This window comes from Salmo salar, chromosome ssa10 (assembly GCF_905237065.1).
Source record: "Salmo salar chromosome ssa10, Ssal_v3.1, whole genome shotgun sequence".
Classification (NCBI taxonomy): domain Eukaryota; kingdom Metazoa; phylum Chordata; class Actinopteri; order Salmoniformes; family Salmonidae; genus Salmo; species Salmo salar.
The window spans coordinates 49,717,979-49,734,795 of record NC_059451.1 but is presented as its reverse complement, the minus strand read 5'-3'; the positions used below and the strand labels follow the sequence as shown (position 1 = coordinate 49,734,795).

Below are 16,817 nucleotides of genomic sequence, written 5' to 3'. Positions count from 1 at the left end.
GCTCTGCCCTGCCCTGCTTGGCCCTGCTTGGCCCTGCTTGGCCCTGCCTGGCCCTGCTTGGCCCTGCCTGGCCCTGCTTGGCCCTGCCTGGCCCTGCCCGGCCCGGCCCTGCCCTGCCTGGCCCTGCCCTGCCCTGCCCTGCCCTGCCCTGCCCTGCCCTGCCTGGCCCTGCCCTGCCTTAGACCACTGCGTTACTCGGGAGGCCCGGTCCTGATGTCGTTAAGAAGACATAGCAGCATATGTACTGTCTACATATGTACACAGCCTGTATCACAGAGGAATCTGCAATATGAATGTTGAGTGTTGTACTGTTAGTTCTTTTAGTAACAGAACATCCTGTTAGATGTAGTTTATCTGGAGATCTATAGTATCGAGATCCAATCAAAAATCCAGACGGAAAGAAGAAGAAGAAATCTAGTGTTTAGATGGTTAAATGTTGCTGTGTTGCACTTTGTACCCCGGTACTGACAGGGTGGTGAGGTAATATGGTGATGAATGTGTCTAGGAGGGGTATGTCTTTTACCCCAAAGAGCAAAGAGAGAACTAGGGAAGAGGTAGGTAGAGGTAGAGAGATGTTGCAAGTCAACACTGAGGTTATACATGTATGTACTTGGTTGAATGTAATAATGATGTTCTAATTTCAAATATAAAAGCTTTATTTACATTTTTTTTTTTTTATACATATATATTTTATTTTGTTCATTTAGCAGACACTCTTATCCAGAGCAACTTTCAGGAGCAATTAGGGTTAAAGTGCTTTACTCAAGGGCACATAGACAGATTTTTCAAGCATGTCGGCTCGGGGATTTGAACCAGTAGCTTTTCAGTTACTGACTCAACGCTCTTAACTGCTAGGCTACTTGGCGCCCCTTTATCTGGTTCGGGCCGTCCATGACGGGAAACAAAATGCTAACTGAAGTGCCTGTTATTAGTTCTAACTAACACTTTGAACAACCAACCCAAAGACCAGTCCTCTATTTTATATTTTAGTTGTAACTTGGGATAGCTAGCTAGTAGTCACCTATTTTGTTTTGATAGTTTTTTTGGTGTGTTTTAGTTTTTTCAGTTGGTAGTAGGATGGAGGAGAGATGTCTATGTTTAACAGTGATTGTGTTTACACATCAAATCACCTTAGTGTTGGTGATGGTGTGATTGGGGAAATGAACAACAGTGATAGAATGCAGGAGATACAGGATATTACACGACTTGCTGATCATCTCATTTGTTTGACTCACTATGTCCCACCAATTGATTAGCTGGTATATTCCAGTTCTATGTCCCACCAACTGATTGGCTGGTATTCCATATCAATATTCAATTTCTGTCTTTTACACACCAAATCCTCTACAGTAGAACATTCTGTACACACCATTTTAACACCTCCAATGCCTTCCTTTCTCAGCTCTTCTCCCTGTGTCTGTAACTGAAGGAAAACCAGTTGAAAAGTAAGGTAGCATTGTCAGTTTGATTACATGCCTTATCAATAATGACCTGCTATCAGAACAACACATGCCTTATCAATAATGACCTGCTATCAGAACAGCACATGCCTTATCAATAATGACCTGCTATCAGAACAACACATGCCTTATCAATAATGACCTGCTATCAGAACATCATATGCCTTATCAATAATGGACCTGCTATCAGAACAACACATGCCTTATCAATAATGACCCGCTATCAGAACATCATATGCCTTATCAATAATGGACCTGCTATCAGAACAACACATACCTTATCAATAATGACCCGCTATCAGAACAACACATGCCTTATCAATAATGACCTGCTATCAGAACATCATATGCCTTATCAATAATGGACCTGCTATCAGAACAACACATGCCTTATCAATAATGACCTGCTATCAGAACAACACATGCCTTATCAATAATGACCTGCTATCAGAACAACACATGCCTTATCAATAATGACCTATCAGAACAGCACATGCCTTATCAATAATGACCTGCTATCAGAACAACACATGCCTTTGGTCATTATTAATAAGGCATGTGTTGTTCTGATAGGTCATTATTAATATCAGAACAACACATGCCTTATTAATAATGACCTGCTATCAGAATGTATTTTACTCCCCATCTTATGGTCAGGGTTGGCTAGTTTACTTTCTAAATGTATTCCATTTCTCCCAAACCCTGCTTATGGTAAACATTGCTAAGATGATAGCAGATAACTATTATCTGATCAAATAAATACAAGTTTAAGAGGATTGTCAGTGTTTTTCAAGTATTGTTTTCTATTTATTTTTGAAAATAAGAACCATCCTGCATAATTTTCATTGCTTCTTTCTGCGCTTGTTTTGGTGATGCAGGACAGAATTGATTCATATTATAGAAGATGCAATAATGTATTTTCCTTAAAGAAGATAATGTATGTTGTCTTATGGAGGAAAAGCACCAAGGCTATTTTGTGCTTGTTAATCGCACACACACATACACACACAGGGTTAGATGGCTCCCAGGGGTGATGACTAGGTTTGGGTGATTTCCAGATTTGAACATTGTCATACCGTCCTTCTCTCATCCTGGGATTTACAGTATTACCGGCTTAGTACACAAAGAGGCGTCAAAAAAACAAGCAAAAAATGCCATTTGGCATCTGTTACCAGAATGCTAACAAAAGTAGCACAAGTAATATCGAATTTCCATGAAGGCTACTAGCTAAATATGCTAATGAGCGCAAAAACAGGCAATCCAGCTCATAAAGTTACACATATAGGTAGGAGCTACCGAATGTAATTTTTGGTGAGTTTGGAAATGTACAAGGGAGTGTGAACGAAAGACGTTGTGCAAATGAACAAAGTTTTGATGCATGCTTGTCTAGAGGAAGAACAGTACTGGCTCTGAAGCAGCATGTCTACACGCTGTGTCTGTGTGGAGTTTGGAGTCGCTAGGGCAACAGGCCTGCCTGCTCTGCTTGGAGAACATAGGGGAGGAGCAGACGGGCTGAGAACGAAGAGGAGAAAAAAAATGCAAGGAAATCAAAAGATAGCGGTGGCAGCTGTACAATTAATTCATCCAATGGCTATGACTTCTCAAAGACGGCAGAAAGCTTACACAATGAGAACATTTACATGCACAGTAATAATTCAATATTAAACTCATTATGGCAGTAGGCCGAGTATGGCATTAGTCACGTAAACACTTTACTCTGCTTATCTTAATCGGCGTAAGGTCATGATCGAAGTCAGCATACGCCGATTAAAACACCTGGTTTTCTGATCAATCTTTCAAACGATTAGGACACGTACATGGTTTAATCGGCGTTCAAGTGGTTGATCTGTGTATGTGCCAGCGCTGGTAGCTCAAGCTGTGTGAAAGAGTGAAGTGAGTTCTGAAAAACTGAAAGTGTAAATAGTTTTCACATACAAACTTTACAGTATCAAAATCTTTTCAAAAATATAATTGGTAAAAAGTTAGTTTTGATTGGCGATTTTCTGCATTTATCAAAGCATGTAAACGTTTTTAATAAACTATTATAATAACCTGACTATCCACAATCACATTATTGTGTGCATGTAACCGTGTTCAATATGATGCCTCGTTACCGTATGAATTCAGTAACTTAGACTAGCAAGTTAAATGTAGGGGGTGCATTAACGCAGGATTCAAAAAAATGTACGAAGGAAAAAAAGAACGCATAAGAAATCTCTTGCTGTGTTTCGTAAATGCAGATCTAAAATGATTCTTATTGTAATTTCTGCTCGGTATCAGACTCATTTTGTGATTCAGTTGCACTTCTCCACTGGGATGAGAATTCACAAACGGGCATTGTACATTCAAACAGCGCTCTGACGTGTAGCTACTTTTCTTCTGCACTCTTTCTCTGTGTAGCCAGCCTACTTTTAGCCAGCCTAAATTCAAGATTAACTTTAAGCTTAACTTAGAAAACGTAGTTGGCTACATTCTTTCTATGAAAAACAGAAATATGATGGCCATGCATAATTTTAGCTTTTTCATTGTAGACTCCTTTACTTGTGGCTGCCAGCCAAGTAGCGTTGCACGTCTGTTATCATCTGATGAAAATGAAGCTGTTTGTGAATGTGAAGCTGAATGTGTTGGACTAATGTATTTACTGTGAAGGAAAACTATAGTTGCACATCCCTGATCACGCTATTGAAGCAAAAAAACACTGTTGACTTTCAATATCAAAAGCGATCCCTGTCAATACACAGCAGGACTCACCTGCTCCTGCTTTCTCCTGTTGTGCTATTTACAAACAAACACGACTGGCTCTACCGTTCTGGGGAACTATGCTAAGCTTCATAATGTCAAATAATGTTACAGGTGAAATGAAGAACGGAATCTGCTTTATCTACTAAAGTTTTGCACAAGTTAACTGCAGGTATTTACTTAAAAAGTAGCTACAAATATTATTTTTGTTATTGATAAACTTCAAGTTAATAGTTTCAATGGTATTGACAGTGTTGAAAAACCTCCCCGTCGCTATTTCCAAATACCCCGGTATACAACCCAAGCCCAGCGATGACCTCTGCTCCATTGTTAGTGTGATGATGATGATACTGTGTTATTCCTACCGACCCTCTGTAGTGAAGAGTTGTGGAGAAAAGGAAACCGGTATGTAATATGTTTTGTTTTTGAACATTTCATGGCTGACTTTCAAGATGCGCATCGTCAGTGCTTTGTGTGCTAACTGAATGCAATGCAGGTATTTTTTACATTTCTTTTGGAACATTGTCTGGATGATAACTTGATGTTTCTCCACACTTCCTTCAGAAATAGGATATATCTCAGAAAATCTCACACCTTGTTCAGACATCATTCATTCAGTGTATGCCTGTGAATGTACATATCACTCATCAAATCCTGTCACATTCTTTATATGCTCGTCAGTCACTTCAACCATGTGTTCACATTACATTAGACAGATCTATTTCTGTACAAGGCAGCTAGCTATTCTCTGAATTATATGAGTAAATGATGAGTGTTGTCTGTAAGCATCATTAGCATGTACACTACGTGACCAAAAGTATGTGGACACCTGCTCGTCGAACATCTCATTCCAAAATCATGGGCATTAATATGGAGTTGGTCCCCCCTTTGGTGCTGTAACAGCTTTCCACTAGATGTTGGAACATTGATGCGGGACTTGCTTTCATTCAGCCACAAGAGCTTTAGTGAGGTTGGGCACGGATATTTGGCGATGGGGCCTGGCTCGCAGTCGGCGTTCAAATTCATCACGAAGGTGTTCGATGGGGTTGAGGTCAGGGCTCTGTGCAGGCCAGTCAAGTTCTTCCACACCGATCTCGACAAACCATTTCTGTATGGACCTCGCTTTGTGCACAGGGGCATTGTCATGCTGAAACAGGAACAGTCCTTCCCCAAACTGTTGCCACAATGTTGGAAGGACAGAATCGTCTAGAATGTAATTTTATGCTGTAGCGTTAAGATTTCCCTTCACTGGAACTAAGGGGTCTAGCCCAAACAATGAAAAACAGCCCCAGACCATTATTCCTCCTCCACCAAAATTGACAGTTGGCACTATGCATTGGGGCAGGTAGCGTTCTCCTGGCATCCGCCATACCCAGATTCTTCGCCGTCAGTCTGCCAGATTGTGAAGCGTGATTCATCACGCCAGAGACTGCGTTTCCACTGCTCCAGAGTCCAATGGCGGCAAGCTTTACACCACTCCAGCCGACACTTGGCATTGCGCATGTTGATCTTAGGCTTGTGTGCAGATGCTCGGCCATTGAAACCCATTTCATGAAGCTCCAAACGAACAATTATTCTGCTGACGTTGCTTCCAGAGGCAGTTTGGAACTCTGTAGTGAGTGTTGCAACCGAGGACAGATGATTTTTACGCGATTCAGCACTCGGTGGTCGTGTTCTGTGAGATTGTGTGGCCTACCACTTCGCGGGTGCGCTGTTGTTCCTCCTAGACGTTTCCACTTCACATTAACAGCACTTACAGTTAACCAGGGCAGCTCCAACAGGGCAGAAATTTGACAAACTGACATGTTGAAAAGGTGGCATCCTATGACAGTGCCACGTTGAAAGTCCCTCAGCTCTTCAATAAGGCCATTCTACTACCAGTGTTTGTCTATGGAGAGTGCATGGCTGTGTGCTTGATTTGATACACGGGTGTGGCTGAAATAGCCGAATCCGCTAATAACTTTTATTTATTTATATATATATAGTGTGAGGTTATTAACGAGATGTTTCTGTGTCTACTACCGTTGCCCTTCGAGACCTCCCCCATCCTCAAGTTCTCCCCCGCCTCAAGATCTCCATCTTACCCACTGAGTCCTCCCCTGTCCTCCTCCACCCTTGTCCTCCTCCCCCCACCCCCCTCAAGATCTCCATCTTACCCACTGAGTCCTCCCCTGTCCTCCTCCACCCTTGTCCTCCTCCCCCCACCCCCCTCAAGATCTCCATCTTACCCATTGAGTCCTCCCCTGTCCTTCTTCTCCCCCCATCTCCCCTGTCTTCTCCCGTGTCATGTCTTTCCCCTGTGGCCAGACAGCAGCAGCAGGGAGGCATGACACCCCCCCCCTCTCTCTCTTTCTGTAATCAACTCCCCAGGGACCACAGATCAACCTCATCATGGCAAAATGGCTCCCAGGGAACCACTTACTAACACAGTCAAAACAAACATGAGTAAACAGGTGGAATTGATACTGGGGTTGTTTCTGTGTTTCACAGCTCTAATCAGAGCCATAGTTATATGGGGAAATTTGGCATTCACCATAAAACAAACTTATTTTTTGGAGGGTCCTCTGTAGCTGAGTTGGTAGAGCATTGCACATGCAATGCCAGGATAGTGGGTTTGATTCCCGGGACCACCCATACGTAAAACAGTTATGTACGTATGACTAAGTCAGCTTGGATAGAGTGTCTGCTAAATGGCATGTATTATTATACATTTTGTTTATATAGATGAAACATTAGATTGTGTGAATGTTGACTATTGTTCATTGGTAATGTTTAGTTGAACCATAGAGAATGATAGAGGACTCTTCTGTTTATCTGTCCCATTATGGTGCCTGTGAAGTGGTCAGTGTTCTTCTTCTACTATTTCTATGAGTTGGGAAACAAACTGAAAGGGTGCATACTGCCACCTAGAGTTAGTTGTTTGAACAGGTATAAAGCCTACTGTATGTTGTCTGGATGATATCCTGACGTCTCTCAGAAAATCTCACTCCTTCATTCAGTGTATGCCTGTGACTGTCCAAATCACTCATTTAAATCCTTTCACATTCTTTATATGCTCCTCAGTTCATTTGTACCTTCAACCATGTGTTCACTAAACATTACAAAAGCTGAAGAACATCCGCGCATCCAGGTACTTTCCGCAGGTGCTGGAGTTGTAGGCAAACTCATGGAAAACTCACTCATCGCAGCTTCATGTACAAATGCAACTCATATACCCACCCCCGCCCAGGACAAAGATTTAAGATCAAAGGCCTGATTCTGCATGTCCACCAAGGTTGTTTACATGTTGAAAAGAGAAAACCCGTAGAAGCCTTAAGACACGGATCAGTAAACACCGCAGCAATATATGGACAGGTGAGACAAAAAATCTGGTTGCTGCTCATTTTGTAAAAGCTGAACATCCTATTAGTTCTCTGAGATACATTGGAATAGAAATGGTCAAGACGTCACGCAGGGGAGGAGACATTGAGAGGAATCTTCTTCAAAGGGAATCATTCTAGATCCACAGGCTCAACACACTGTCTCCTCTTGGCCTTAACGAGGAGTTTGACTTAAAACCGTTTTTATAGTTTCAATATGTCCAAATTGTGTTGTTGTTTTTTTATCCTAATTGCATATTGTATGTGTATATATATTACTGTAAATGTTGATCACATTTCCTGTGTATGATCATATATTTTGATACATTGAATGTTAATATTGTGAAACTGTTAAACATTTTTTTTACCTCCTGTTTCAGGAAGTGATGTCACTGAGTACTGTCCCTATATATAGGACCTTCCACTCCCACCTGGGATATGGAAGCCTGATGAAGACCTACGGGTGGAAACGTTAGAAATAAAGATTACCTGGGAGCATGAGCAGCAGTGTACGGCGCTTTCCTTTCTGTTTTTCACCCAACATTAGACATATCTATTTCTGTAAAAGACAGCTAGCTATTCTTTGAGTAAAGGACGAGTGTTGTCTGTAAGCATCGTTAGCGTGTATGAGACTATTAACGAGATGTTTCTGTGTCTACTACCGTTTCCCTTCGAGACCTCCCCCACCTACCCCCACGAGTCTTCCCCCATCCTCCCTCAAGTCCTCCCCCCCACCCTCCCTCCCTCAAGTCCTCCCCATCCCTCCCTCCATCAAGTCCTCCCCTCACCCTCCCTCAAGTCCTCCCCCCCACCCTCCCTCCCTCAAGTCCTCCCCTAGCGAGATCTCCATTTCTCCTGCATCCATCCCTGTCCTCCCCACCCCATCAAGATCTCCATCTCACCCATTGAGTCCCGTTCTGTCCATTTTGCTATGATGAGGTTGAACTGTGGTCCCTGAGGAGTTCATTACAGAGAGAGAGAGAGAGAGAGGTAGCGTCTTCCTCCCACCTCCCCAATCCTCCTCTGTCATGTCTGACCAGACAGCATCAGGGAGACAATACATCTCTCTCTCTCGCTCTCTGTGTGTGTGTGTGTGTGTGTGTGTGTGTGTGTGTGTGTGTGTGTGTGTGTGTGTGTGTAATCAACTCCCCAGGGACCACAGATCAACCTCATCATGGCAAAATGGCTCCCAGGGAACCACTTACTAACACAGTCAAAACAAACATGAGTAAACAGGTGGAATTGATACTGGGGTTGTTTCTGGGCTTCACAGCTCTAATCAGAGCCTGATTATAAAAGTAAAGAAAACTTAATAGAAAATAACTCTAGTGAAAGTCACCCAGTTAAAATACACTTGAGTAAAATATACTTAAGTAACAAAAGTAAATGTAATTGGTAAAATATACTTAAGTAACAAAAATAAAAGTATACATTTCAAATTCCTTATATTAATCAAACCCGACGGCACCACTTTCTTGTTTTTTTATTTAAGGACAGAGGCACAATTTACAAACGACGCATGTATGTTTAGTGAGTCCACCAGATCAGAGACAGTAGGGATGACCAGGGATGTTCTCTCGATAAGTGTGTGAATTAGACCATTTTCCTGTCCTGCTAAGCATTAAAAATGTAACGAGTACTTTTGGGTGTCGGGAAATACAGTTGAAGTCGGAAGTTTACATACACTTAGGTTGGAGTCATTAAAACTAGTTTTTCAACCACTCCACAAATTTCTTGTTAACAAGCTATAATTTTGGCAAGTTGGTTAGGACATCTACTTTGTGCATGACACAAGTAATTTTTCCAACAATTGTTTACAGACATTTCACTTATAATTCACTGTATCACAATTCCAGTGGGTCAGAAGTTTACATACACTAAATTGACTGTGCCTTTAAACAGCTTGGACAATTCCAGAAGATGATGTTATGGCTTTAGAAGCTTCTGATAGGCTAATTGACATCATATGAGTCAATTGGAGGTGTACCTGTGGATGTATTTCAAGGCCTACCTTCAAACTCAGTGCCTCTTTGCTTGACATCATGGGAAATTCAAAATAAACCAGACAAGACCTAAGAAAAGAAATTGTAGACCTCTACAAGTCTGGTTCATCCTTGTAAGCAATTTCTAAACGCCTGAAGGTGCCACGTTCAACTGTACAAACAATAGTACTCAAGTATAAACACCATGGGACCACGCAGCCGTCATACCGTTCAGGAAGGAGACGCGTTCTATCTCCTAGTGATGAACGTACTTTGCTGCGAAAAGTGCTAATCAATCCCAGAACAACAGCAAAGGACCTTGGACCTCCTGTCATATCCGGTGTCCTGTGTGAATTTAAGTATGCTCTCTCTAATTCTCTCTTTCTTTCTTTCTTTCTTTCTCTCGGAGGACCTGAGCCCTAGGACCATGCCTCAGGACTACCTGGCATGATGACTCCTTGCTGTCCCCAGTCCACCGGGCCGTGCTGCTGCTCCAGTTTCAACTGTTCTGCCTGCGGTTATGGAACGCTGACCTGTTCACCGGACATGCTACCTGTCCCAGACCTGCTGTTTTCAACTCTCTAGACACAGCAGGAGTGGTAGAGATACTCTCAATGATCAGCTATGAAAAGCCAACTGACATTTACTCCTGAGGTGCTGACCTGTTGCACCCTCGACAACTACTGTGATTGTTATTATTTGACCATGCTGGTCATTTATGAACATTTGAACATCTTGGCCATGTTCTGTTTTCATCTCCACCTGGCACAGCCAGAAGAGGACTGGCCACCCTCATAGCCTGGTTCCTCTCTAGGTTTCTTCCTAGGTTTTGGCCTTTCTAGGGAGTTTTTCCTAGCCACTGTGCTTCTACACCTGCATTGCTTGCTGTTTGGGGTTTTAGGCTGGGTTTCTGTACAACACTTTGAGATATCAGCTGATGTAAGAAGGGCTAAATAAATACATTTGATTTGATTTGAAGATGCTGGAGGAAACCGGTACAAACGTATCTTTATCCACAGTAAAACAAGTCCTATATCAACATAACCTACAAGGAAGAAGCCACTGCTCCAAAACCGCCATAAAAAAGCCAGACTATGGTTTGCAACTGCACATGGGGACAAAGATCGTACTCTTTGGAGAAATGTCCTCATCTGATGAAACAAAAATAGAACTGTTTGGCCATAATGATCATCGTTATGTTTGGAGGAAAAAGGGGGAGACTTGCAAACCGAAGAACACCATCCTAACTGTGAAGCACAGGGGTGGCAGCATTATGTTGTGGGGGTACTTTGCTGGAGGAGTGACTGGTGCACTTCACAAAATAGATGGCATCATGAGGGAGGAAAATTATGTGGATATATTGAAGCAACATCTCAAGACATCAGTCAGGAAGTTAAAGCTTGGTCGCATATGGGTCTTACAAATGGACAATGACCCCAAACGTACTTCCAAAGTTGTGGCAAAATGGCTTAAGGAAAACAAAGTCAAGGTATTGGAATGGCCATCACAAAGCCCTCACCTCAATCCTATAGACTTGCCAAAACTATAGTTTGTTAACAAGAAATTTGTGGAGTGGTTGAAAAACAAGTTTTAATGTCTCCAACCTAAGTGTATGTAAGCTTCAATATATTGGAGTGGCCGTCACAAAGCCCTGACCTCAATCCCATAGAAAATGTGTGGGCAGAACTGAAAAGGCGTGTGCGAGCAAGGAGGCCTACAAACCTGACTCAGTTACATCAGCTCTGTCAGGAGGAAAGGTGCCATAATTCACCCAACTTATTGTGGGAAGCTTGTGGAAGGCTACCCGAAACGTTTGACCCAAGTTAAACAATTTAAAGGCAATGCTACCAAATACTAATTGAGTGTATGGAAACTTCTGACCCACTGGGAATGTGATGAAAGAAATAAAAGCTGAAATAAATCATTCTCTCTACTATTATTCTGACATTTCACATTCTTAAAATAAAGTGGTGATCATAACTGACCTAAGACAGGGAATTTTTACTAGGATTAATTGTCAGTAATTGTAAAAAACTGTGTTTAAATGTATTTGGCTAAGGTGTATGTAAACTTCCGACTTCAACTGTATATGGAGTAAAACGTACATTACTTTCTTTAGGAATGTAGTGAAGTATAAGTTGTCAAAAATATAAATAGTAAAGTACAGATACCCCCCAAAAAACTACTTAAGGAGTACTTTAAAGTATTTTTACTTATGTACTTTACACCAGTGGAAATTGGGCATTCATAAAAACAGTATTTTTTTTTGTCCTCTGTAGTTCAGTTGGTAGAGCATTGCACTTGCAAAGCTCCTGGGACCAGTCTGCTTTATACATGTCTGATTGCTGAATGAAACAGTTGGCTTTTTTAATTACATTTTCAAATTCAATCAATCAACATGAATGTTCATAGCACACAGCGTTGACAGTAGAATTAAGTATTAAGAATGTGATCCCCACTCACTGATTGTGTCATATCCTAACTAGCCTCTCTTTGTTTTCCTCAGACAGACTGATTGTGCCATATCCTAACTAGCCTCTCTTTGTTTTCCTCAGACAGACTGATTGTGCCATATCCTAACTAGCCTCTCTTTGTTTTCCTCAGACAGACTGATTGTGTCATATCCTAACTAGCCTCTCTTTGTTTTCCTCAGACAGACTGATTGTGCCATATCCTAAATAGCCTCTCTTTGTTTTCCTCAGACAGACTGATTGTGCCATATCCTAACTAGCCTCTCTTTGTTTTCCTCAGACAGACTGATTGTGCCATATCCTAAATAGCCTCTCTTTGTTTTCCTCAGACAGACTGATTGTGCCATATCCTAACTAGCCTCTCTTTGTTTTCCTCAGACAGACTGATTGTGCCATATCCTAACTAGCCTCTCTTTGTTTTCCTCAGACAGACTGATTGTGCCATATCCTAACTAGCCTCTCTTTGTTTTCCTCAGACAGACTGATTGTGCCATATCCTAACTAGCCTCTCTTTGTTTTCCTCAGACAGACTGATTGTGCCATATCCTAACTAGCCTCTCTTTGTTTTCCTCAGACAGACTGATTGTGCCATATCCTAACTAGCCTCTCTTTGTTTTCCTCAGACAGACTGATTGTGCCATATCCTAACTAGCCTCTCTTTGTTTTCCTCACAGACTGATTGTGCCATATCCTAACTAGCCTCTCTTTGTTTTCCTCAGACAGACTGATTGTGTCATATCCTAACTAGCCTCTCTTTGTTTTCCTCAGACAGACTGATTGTGTCATATCCTAACTAGCCTCTCTTTGTTTTCCTCAGACAGAGGTTAAGGGGTAGACCAAATGCAGGAATGGAGAGATAAGGTTATAGATGAATAGACAGACAGAAAGACAGAGTTTAGGTGTTTTTAAACTTGCAAATTCACTGGACGGCTTCCTCATGTCCCTCTCTGAATCTACCTCCATTCATCAGCCGGAAGCATCGTTTTTTGACTCCCCCCATCTCAATCTCTCTCTCAGCTCCCATCTCTCTCTCAGCTCCCATCTCTCTCTCAGCTCCCACCTCTCTCTCAGCCCCCATCTCTCTCTCTCTCAGCCCCATCTCTCTCTCTCAGCCCCCATCTCTCTCTCAGCCCCCATCTCTCTCTCAGCCCCCATCTCTTTCTCAGCTCCCATCTCTTAATCAGCTCCCACCTCTCTCTCTCAGCCCCCATCTCTCTCTCAGCCCCCATCTCAGTCCCTACATCTCCCTCAGCTCCCATCTCTCTCTCAGCCCCATCTCTCTCTCAGCCCCCACCTCTCTCTCAGCCCCCATCTCTCTCTCAGCCCCCGTCTCTCTCTCAGCCCCCGTCTCTCTCTCAGCCCCCGTCTCTCTCTCAGCCCCCGTCTCTCTCTCAGCCCCCGTCTCTCTTTCAGCTCCCATCTCAGTCCCCACATCTCTCTGTCCCCACATCTCTCTCTGTCCCCACATCTCTCTCAGTCCCCACATCTCTCTCTCTGCTCCCATCTCTCTCTCAATTCCCATCTCAGTCCCCACATCTCTCTGTCCCCCCATCTCTCTCTGTCCCCATCTCTCTTTCAGCCCCATCTCTCTCTCAGCTCCCATCTCTCTATCAGCCCCATCTCAGTCCCCACATCTCTCTGTCCCCACATCTCTCTCTGCCCCATTTCTCTCTCTGCCCCATTTCTCTCTCTGCCCCATCTCTCTCTCAGCTCCCATCTCTCTCTCAGCTGCCATCTCTCTCTCAGCTCCCATCTCTCTATCAGCCCCATCTCAGTCCCCACATCTCTCTGTCCCCACATCTCTCTCTGCCCCATTTCTCTCTCTGCCCCATTTCTCTCTCTGCCCCATCTCTCTCTCAGTCCCCATCTCTCTCTCAGCTCCCATCTCAGTCCCCATCTCTCTCTCAGCCCCATCTCAGTCCCCATCTCTCTCTCAGCCCCCATCTCAGTCCCCATCTCTCTATCAGCCCCATCTCAGTCCCCATCTCTCTCTCAGCCCCCATCTCAGTCCCCATCTCTCTATCAGCCCCATCTCAGTCCCCATCTCTCTCTCAGCTCCCATCTCTTTCTCAGCTCCCATCTCTCTCTCAGCTCCCATCTCTCTCTCTCAGCTCCCATCTCTCTCTCAGCTCCCATCTCTCTCTCAGCCCCCGTCTCTCTCTCAGCTTCCATCTCTCTCTCAGCCCCCACCTCTCTCTCAGCCCCCCACCTCTCTCTCAGCCCCCGTCTCTCTCTCAGCCCCGTCTCTCTCTCAGCTCCCATCTCTCGCTCAGCTCCCATCTCTCTCTCTCAGCTCCCATCTCTCTCTCAGCTCCCATCTCTCTCTCAGCCCCGTCTCTCTCTCAGCTCCCATCTCTCTCTCAGCCCCCGTCTCTCTCTCAGCTCCCATCTCTCTCTCAGCTCCCATCTCTCTCTCAGCCCCCGTCTCTCTCTCAGCTCCCATCTCTCTCTCAGCTCCCATCTCTCACAGCTCCCATCTCTCTCACAGCTCCCATCTCTCAGCTTCCATCTCTCTCTCAGCCCCCACCTCTCTCTCAGCCCCCATCTCTCTCTCAGCCCCCATCTCTCTCTCAGCTCCCATCTCTCTCTCAGCCCCCATCTCTCTCTCAGCCCCCATCTCTCTCTCAGCCCCCATCTCTCTCTCAGCTCCCATCTCTCTCTCAGCTCCCATCTCTCTCTCAGCTCCCATCTCTCTATCAGCCCCCATCTCTCAGTACTGTTGCCAGAACCTGACTTGTGTATGGAGACAATCAGCTTCCTGTCCTTGAATATTAATAGTATCATTTCAGTGTTTACAACTCTGTATTGGCAAGGTTTGATTTAAAGTTTAAGCAGTTTATTCTCTCTCCACTTTATTAAATGTTACTGACTCTTCATATATATATATAGTGTGTGTGTGTGTGTGTGTGTGTGTGTGTGTGTGTGTGTGTGTGTGTGTGTGTGTGTGTGTGTGTGTGTGTGTGTGTGTGTGTGTGTGTGTGTGTGTGTGTGTGTGTGTGTGTCTTGAGAAATAGAGAGCTTTTTTCTCATCATTTTGTCCCAGGTGGACGAGGAAAGGTTCTGGAGGATGTCGAAGTGAGGCCTTTTTTCTGTTTTCTGAAGTCTGAAATATCAATAGTTTGTTTGCACATTTGAAATAGCTTGTGGCGCATGCTTGGCAAACAAAACTTCAAACATATTAGTTTACTAGAAGAACAGATTCACCAGGGACTTTTTCCAACCTCCAGAACCCTTGTTTAGGATTTAAAAGCTGTTATTGTTAAAGGGTGTTTCTTGATATGTCTGAAGGAACTTGTATACACTATAAACAGGTTCAACTTAAAATTAGAATGAAAAAGGTTTCTGTAGGTCTCAGTGCTCTGAAGGGCAGAGAGAGAGAGAAAGAGAGAGAGAGAGAGAGACAGACAGTGTTTTGAGCTTCTGTAACATCCCTCCTTTAACTGATACACTGCATAGCCAAGATTACAGCTGGTGTCACTCCTGAACACTAACACACACACACACACACACACACACACACACACACACACACACACACACACACACACACACACACACACACACACACACACAGTGACTGCCTGTCCTTAATCTATTACGGTCAGTCCAGCGCAGAGGGAGCACAGTAAAGTACAAGCAGCCCGCAGCGAGCGGAGCCAAAATAAAAAGCCAAATACCTCTCTAAAACGGTGAGGGGTTTTAACAGGCACAAAGGCACGCACGGCCGGGTGCAGCAGCAATGCCAGGATTTATAGAACGCTGGGCCAGTAAACGGGACTCGGAAGCATCAGCGGAGCCTTCCGGAACGGGTGTTTTTACAAACTGTAACTATTGGAAACAAATGCTGTGTTAAAGAGGTTGAAAAGAAACATGATCCACAGAATCTCCACCCCCCAACACAGCTGGTTTCACTTCCTGGGGGAGACTTTACTCACGCCACCCCCACTTCCTGTTGATCAGTCAGGAGAGAGGCTGTAAATCTTCGATGAGGACATCATTGATGTTTGGGATGTGGTTTTCTGTTTGGCTTTCAATGGAGGTAACTTCAGCAATACGGATTGAGTCAAGCCCATTACTGTAATATGCTTTTTGACAAATCAGGGTAAAATTAAAGTTTTTGATTTAATTTCTGGCCATATGTTAATTCAGTTTCAGGATGTCTTGTGACTAATGTCATGTGTCCATTATACAGGGTCTGGTGGGTCCTGTGGTGATGGTTATTACCATCAGGCAGTTTTACAGCCTCCTAAGCCTCCCATATTTCAGCCTGTACGCCAGACTTCCTAATGGATCTCCTTCACTGTCACATGTGTCTGGGTCTAGTAAAATAAGCACTCAGCTCGTAAACCGGCCAATGAGCAGACCCCAAATAGCCACTTCTACCAGCCTGACTGACAGAACCTCTAAAGAGAGTGTTCAAAGATGGAGGAAGGCTAGTCAGTTGGAGATTGAGGAGGCAGTCAATCAAAGAGAATGGCTACATCTACCAGAAACATTGACTGCAATGTGCTTCTGTTGCCTTCTTCTTCTCCTCTGAGGAAACAACAGCTTTTTTTTGTCAGCCTCATGTTGAAGTTGCTTTCTCTGACTATATTTCTAAAAGGCACAACAAACCTGCTGCGTTCTCTGTCAACCTACTTTCCTGCTTTAGTACCCCATCTCCCAGTGTGTGTGTGTGTGTGTGTGTGTGTGTGTGTGTGTGTGTGTGTGCACACCCTGTCTCCTGCGGTCTGCGTGCTGTAACGCTGTTCTGGTCTCCAGTAAAATCAAACCACTACCAGGTGTACACACAGAGCCTAGGCTGAG

At 43.8% G+C, this 16,817-nt stretch overlaps 1 long non-coding RNA gene across 1 annotated transcript; it reads left to right on the top strand.

Moving 5' to 3' along the window:
- The first annotated feature begins 5,948 nt into the window (after positions 1-5,948).
- On the top strand, positions 5,949-8,059 carry LOC123724421 (uncharacterized). The gene is made up of 2 exons (XR_006756961.1): positions 5,949-7,553; positions 7,939-8,059. It is a non-coding gene; the product is annotated as an uncharacterized lncRNA (long non-coding RNA).
- The last annotated feature ends 8,758 nt before the right edge of the window (positions 8,060-16,817 follow it).